Genomic DNA, 7137 nt, shown 5'->3' on the forward strand with positions numbered 1-7137 from the left:
ATTTTGCTGAGTTCACACACCTATAATATTTAAATGATGGAACTAAATAAAAAAGGAGGATATAGATGAATGACCATTTTGTATCTGTGTATTCAAAATGGTTAGGATAGATGTATAGCTATATTCTCTTAATTCGATGAATAGAGGAATTTGTTCTAATAGTGTTTGTAAATAGGATGTCATGTCTGCATCCTGTAGAACAAGTAACTGCCAGGAAAGCAGTGTGCAATGTGTTAATTATTGGCACTATCCTACCAATTTGATTTGAAACTGTGTCATTGCTATTTGTTTCTCAATAAAATTATTGGAAAAAGAAGAAAAATTGAGCCATGTACATGGATGCACATACATTGTGGTGGTGTGTTTTCAGTTCTCCTGGATACATACACAGGTGGAGAATGCCTGGGTTGAATGGGAACCACAGTGCTAGATTTTGGAGGAATCTTCACACTGATTTCATTAATTGTACCAGTCTACACTCTCTCCAACGATGGGGAAGTGTCCTGTTTTCTCCACAGCCTCTCCAGCATTTGTTGTTGGTTGACTTTGTGATGATAACCATTCTTTCTGGGATGAGATGAAATTTCACTGTTGTTTTAATTTGCTTTTCTCCAGTGACCAATAATGTTGAACTTTTTTTGTAGATTTATTTGCTCTTCTTTTTAATTGCTCCCTCTGTTTGGTGGTTCCTTGCTGTGGTAGTACCCTTCTCTTCCTAGAGCATCTGTCAGTAATCTTTGTAGTGTCGATATGATGGTCATGAATTTCTTCAGATGTTCTTTGTTATGGAAGTATCCTATCTGTCCATTAAATTGAATTGATAGTTTTTCATGTTGCATCAATCTGGGTTGGAAGTTGTTTTCTTTCAGGACATGAAATACTTAACTCCAAGATCTTCTTGACTTGAGAGTTTGTGTTGAGAAAACTACCATGATTCTCCTGGGCTTTGATTATAGGTGATCTGTTTCTTTTCTCTAACAGCTTTTAACATTCTGATCTTTGGCTACATTTCTGGGTCTTATTTACCATGTGTCTAGATGCAAACATATTTTGATCATGGATAACTGGAGTTTGATATGCTTCACCTAACGCTATGTTAGATTCTCATCCCATGCTATGGACATTTTATGCTGTTAGATTTGCAAATATTTTATGTCATTTGTGTAAACTCCTGCTGTTTCATTGACACCTGTTAGTCTTATATTGTTTTTCATTTTATCAATGTGCTGCTGGTAAATGGCTATTTCCTTATTCTTTGCTATTTTTAAGTGATCTTTCCTTTCTTCTTCACTAGCTTCAATGCTGTCTTCAAGGTCTGAAGGCCCACCTTCACTTTAGTTCAAGCAGTTTTGACAGCTTTCAATGGAATTCTTCACTTCCTGGGCATCTGTTTCATGCATTCTCAATTTTTCCTGTATTGTTCCTTCAAAGTTTCCATCATCTTTCTATTCTCCTCTGTGTTCTATCTATGTCTTCATTAGATGTTCAGAGCAGTTTTCTCATACTTGGAATAGACTGCAGGACATTCCATTTGCCAGTCAGGTATTGTGCCATTGAGTTATATCCCAGGCCGTGAATTTTTTAAATGTAGTTGGTTGTTACAGGGTCTCACTACTCAGCTTGGACTCATAGCGATCCTCCTATTTTCAACCTCCCTGGCACTGGATTACAGGCATGTGCCACTACACCTGGACTCTGTGGCTGGCTCTGCCCACCCTGGGGCCAGGTTGGCATAGCATGTAGTCCTGGGGATTGAACTGGGATCTCTGTGTTTGCCCAACCAGCCTAAGCAGGCACTTGAGTACACTGAGGTATCTCGCCAGCCCCTGGGTTTCTTTTTATCTTGAAGATTTTTAAAGAATAAATATTTTTGTAATTAAACATTATGCAAACACACGCCATGCTTGCTTTGTCCATGCATATGCACTACATACAATTTTGAAAAATACTGTGTTGTCCTCTTGTTTAAAAGTCATATACAAGGGGCTGGGGAGATGGCTCAGTGGAATAAGCGCTTCCCTGGCAAGCTCAAGGGCCTGAGTTCAATCCCCAGTTCTGAAAAAAAAAAAAAAAAAAGACTTTCTTTGGGGCTGGAGAGATGGCTCAGTGGTCTAAAGCACCTACTTAGAACAAGCTTGGCAAAGCACAGGGACCACGGTTCAATCCCCCAGCACCACATGCCAGCCAGCCCCCCCCCTGGTGGGCTGAGTTGGCCACACACACACACACACACACAAAATAAATGTAAAATAAATAAATTAAATAAATTAAAAAATAAAATAAAAAAATAAAAGTCATATACAAAGATTTTTGTTGTTGTTGGTTTTTTTCCTCACATGTATGCTGTTTCATCCTCTGTCTGCCTATCCCCTTCCCTATCTCAAGAATTTTGACCTGAGGCGTCTGTGTATGCATGCTCCTGTGTGTGAGGGGAGGGGAAGAGGTCCTTTACCAAAGTACAACAAATGGCTTGGCTTGCCATGAAGAGCAGGGTTGAGGAGCTGTGTGGAATTTTAACTGTACTACATGCCGAAAGAAAAAGAAAAAGGAGTCAGCTCTGAGAATGAAGCTCCGCCACAAGTTGAAGTTGGAAGGGCTTCGGTGCGTCTGTCACACTTGTTGGTGGCCTGGAATACTGGTGTGCAACAGTTTGTCCACCTTTTTAGTACAATAGAATTTGCTTAAACTTGCTGTCAACAGAACAGAATCCTGGAACTACAGACCAGCGGTGTCAGAACAGGCTTAGCGCCTCCTTGTTGTGTTTGTGTTTGTTTTGTTTTAATCGCAGGAGCACTCCGGATGGTACAGTCTTCAGAGATCCTTTTCATAGCCTTCATGCACGTGCCACAAGGAAACCCTTCGCTGACTCTCACAGTATCTGTACTTGCCTTGTACTTTCTGCTTTCTAGCCTGCAGAGAATCTTGGGAAATATGTCATTGAGGTAGCCTGAGGGCACCTCTGTGGCCCGCTCTAGACCTCTTAGTTACTCTCAAAGATAATGGACTGGCTATTCTTTTTGAGGTAGCAAGCGAAGACGTAAGCGTATGTTAGTGTGGCACAGCACTGGCAGACGACATCGACTGCTTTCTTCAGGAGCTGCACCTCAGTGCAGGACACTCTGTGCTGCTGCGTCGCCTCCATTTTCTGCTTCACTTGAGCGTAGAGTTTGTGCTTGAAGCGCAGACTCTGTGTGTGATTCCTATAGCGATTTCAGTAGAGCAGGTACCTCTGCAGGGCTGCCCTGGATCGCTCCTGGGCGTCTCTTGCTGCCTTGGCGTCGTCCTCACTGTAGCGGCTACAGTTGTACCAAGCTGATCCGTGCGGTTCTCAAGGGCCAAGACACACCCGGCAAAACTCTGCTTTACAGTTCTGGTTACAACAGACCATGTGATTACAACCGCCATCCTTCTCAATTGTGACATGGTATTTGGGACATTCCTTTGTGCAATCCAATTGGAGGTTTGGCTGTCATCACCACACATTTAATCCACTTCTTTAACCACTTACATTTAACAGGATCATGAGCAAAATTGGTGCCTGCATTTGCGGCAAACAGGGTTAGCATCAGGATACTGTACTTTAACAACATGGTGACAGGGGCAGGACACCATTTTAATAGTTGATTGCACTCTACAAAGCTATTTGTTATTAAATGCTGATACTTTAATTTAACTTTTTCTTTTTGGAACCAGGGATTAACTCAGGCCCTTGGGCTTGCCAGGGAAGTGCTCAGTCCACTGAGCCATCTCCCCAGCCCTAATTTAACTTTGGAATCTGTGATCAAACGCATAACTGAGTTGTCATCCACTAAGATTACAACTGTGAGCAGGACACGAAATAGTCTGTCCCGTGCCTTCCTCCATTATTTTGGTAGTTAAATGTTCACTCCAGCACTGCATACAAAACTTATGTCAACATAAGTTCAAGGCCAGTGAAATACGAGTTAGGGTAGTTCAGGTAACAGATCTGACAAGGCATATCCCGTGCTGATAACCTTGTATTCATCTGGCGTGTTTGAGACTTTTTACTTGGATTAATTACATGATACGCAGCAAAGAGCTTCTCCAGGTTTCCATCAAAGTACCTTTCCATTAGCTTCTCCTTGTCCCAAATGAAGTGGCTAAGAAGTACTCTTGTGGTAGTTGCTGGGTTCTGGATGACCTGGTTGACCTCCCGAATGCATTCCGCCATGTGCTGGAGAATCTGCTCGGCTGTGAGCCCCTCGTAGCGGTAATCCTCTTCCTGCCCGTGTCCCGGGCCACCGCTGCCACCACCGCCGCCGCCGCCACCCCTGGGTCTTGTTTTTCATCCACTTGGTAGACTGTTCCTTTTGATTATTGAATGGCAGCCATTTATATTAATGCTCACAACAAGTATACTTAGCACTATCTTCATCGTGTAGTGGCTGCACTGAGTAGCCCAGAGTGACAAAACATTATTAGACAAGAGAGAACAGCGGATCACAACAGGCATGACATCCTAGCCACACTAGTACTATTAGCAATCATGAGAGCATCAAGCACAATTTAGAAATTGAGAAACTGGTAGCTACTGATTTGATTCTTTAGGCCATAATAAAAGAGTCTGTAGTTTTATAACGAGCCAATCATGAGTTAGTTGTCCATATACAGAGCGCTTTTCCTCGTTAGAGTAGATCTATACGGGTTCCAAACTGTGAGCGTGTTGCTGAGGTCTGAAAATTCCCCTTGTTGGCCACCCAACAGTGGTGTAGGGGAATGTGCCAAAAAACAGGACCCCTAAATCTGAGGTTCCTGCATCGTGGAGAAGTATCGGGGATACTCTCTTCTTAGGCGCTGCCACATTTTGTACGTCCACTAACAATGCAAAAGATTCTTCTGTTTCCACAGATGGAATAATCACGAGCCTTCACCCATTCTGTTTCCTCACTCTGCTCTCGCAGGATCCTCTGAGAGTTCATTCATCATGGAGAATTCTGTAGATCCATGCGTGGCTCAGGCTGGACTTGCGCCACCAGCCCTCTCCTTGCTCCCCAGCACTGCTGCCTGCCCTGTGCCTGCAGATCATGCAGCAGGGCCTGGAGAGCCAGGATGACCTTCTGGGGCTTCTTTACTGCTGGCAACCTCATGCACGAGGCCTGATCCTCTTCAGGAGAGGCCAAGGTAAACAGAGCATGCTTTGTCAACTTCAGAGCTAATCCAAATTAAAATCATTTATATTTGTTTACGAAGTTCAGTTTGCACCCGGAAATCACAGTTGTGATGGTGCTTGGACAGACATTGTCTTCCTGAAGAACTTGCCAACGATAAACTTCTGGATTTTATTGATACTGATCAGAATGCCACTAGCATGCCTTACCTTACAGCCCAAGGAGAGCCTGACTTGGACAGTGTGCCTCATTTGACACTGACCATGAGCCCACACTAACTGATTAAATTAGCACATTATTAATTAAAAATAGGCAAGTGCTGTAACTCCATGGGGTCCCAAATTTTCTGTTCAAGGAGATTATGCAGCCACAGAGGAAAGTGATCGATGATGTAGAGTGTGCCTAAAGAGGGTCACCTAGAGAGAAAACATTCTCTCAGGCTTTCACAGAGAGCAGATCAGTCAAGCAATGCTGTGACTCATCCAGATGACTGACACTGACAAGAGATTTACGAGGTGCTCTACATGGTTCCAGGATAAATCCTGAGGGGATTTGACTGACCTTGTCAGATGGCACAGGTTACATTTTCAGTTGCATAGGTCTTGCTTTTAACTTGGTCTTAACCATTCAACAGAAAAGTATAACCACAAGGTATAAAAAGTAATGCCATATTAACATGCTGAGCCGTAAAAGGTTCAACTCAAGAACTTCGAATGATTGCCGGTTCTGATAACCCACTACCATCATGGACTCTTGGACTCTACTGAGTTATGGTGCTGAATTCAAGTACCTGCAATCTTTAGACTGGCTTCAAGTATGAAAATGTCTTTTAAAGACTTCTCCAAATGCAGCTTCTTTAACCCCAGTGGAACAACCGTCTCTGACAAAACAAAACAAAAAGGGAGGATATAAATAAAGGGACATTTTGTAGTGATATAGATAGATAGATAGATAGATAGATAGATAGATAGATAATAGGTAGGATAGAAGTACAGCTACTTTCTCTTAGTTCAGTGAGAAGAAAGGTTTGTACTAATATTGTTTAGACAAGATGTCATGTCTGCATCTTGTTCTCTGAATAACTACTATGAAGACAACAATATGCAATGTATTAATTATTGTAACTGTCCTACTAAACTGCTTTGAAACTGTTTCATTGCTATTTTATCTCTTTTCTCATTAAAATGAATAAAAGATTAAAAAATAAAAATAGGCACATCTGGACAGGCACAGGCCAGTTTGTCTCTGGCCTCTGTCCTGAGTGGTACCTGGCACCCTCTGAGATCTTTGCCAGGCACGGTGCACGCCGTCAGCACAGCCCGTGAGGGAGCAGGACAGTGAATGCGGTGAGATGTCAGTTCCCACAGAGGAGGAGATGTGAAGCCAACTCAGCAGAGGTAGAATTGCCATAAATATTGTCTTCTGTAAAATAAAAGAAAGACCATGACCTGAGGTGGAAAAGAGGATGAATTAAAAGTCATGCAAACAGAGCCTGGTGAGAGGCTTCTGTTTCCCTAATGAAATTTAGTGCTCATGAGAAAGCTTGACGAGAGGCCCTGGGATTCTCCGCCGGAAAACTCCACCTTCCTTAACTAAGACCAACGGTCTGCAGCTTCCCAGCCATACAGAGCTCACACATGTATAACTTTCTAAAGGTTGTTAACATCAGCCTTGCTTGGCCTGGAAGTAAAGTACACAATGGTAGCAACTTACGGCATATTTGACAGCAATTATGAAATGATGTTTCCTATCTTTTTTGAAGATTACTACGAGTTAAAAGGACTTAAATTTTAAGCACATACAGGGCTGGTGAGATGGCTCAGTGGTCTAAGGCACCTACTTAGAAAAAGCTAAACTAGGCAAAACACAGGGACCTTGGTTCAATCCCCCAGCACCACATGCCAGCCAGCCCTGCCCCCTGGTGGGCTGAGCTGGCCACACACACACTAAATAAATAAATAAATAAATCTTTAAAAATTAAGCACATACACTCCTTTAATCTTTCCAT

General features: G+C 42.7%; 1 pseudogene; it reads right to left on the bottom strand.

Moving 5' to 3' along the window:
* Positions 1-2811: 2811 nt before the first annotated feature.
* On the bottom strand, positions 2812-6847 carry LOC101580208 (annotated as a pseudogene).
* Between the last annotated feature and the right edge of the window lie 290 nt (positions 6848-7137).

Source organism: Octodon degus, unplaced genomic scaffold (assembly GCF_000260255.1).
Source record: "Octodon degus isolate 3935 unplaced genomic scaffold, OctDeg1.0 scaffold00279, whole genome shotgun sequence".
Classification (NCBI taxonomy): Eukaryota; Metazoa; Chordata; class Mammalia; order Rodentia; family Octodontidae; genus Octodon; species Octodon degus.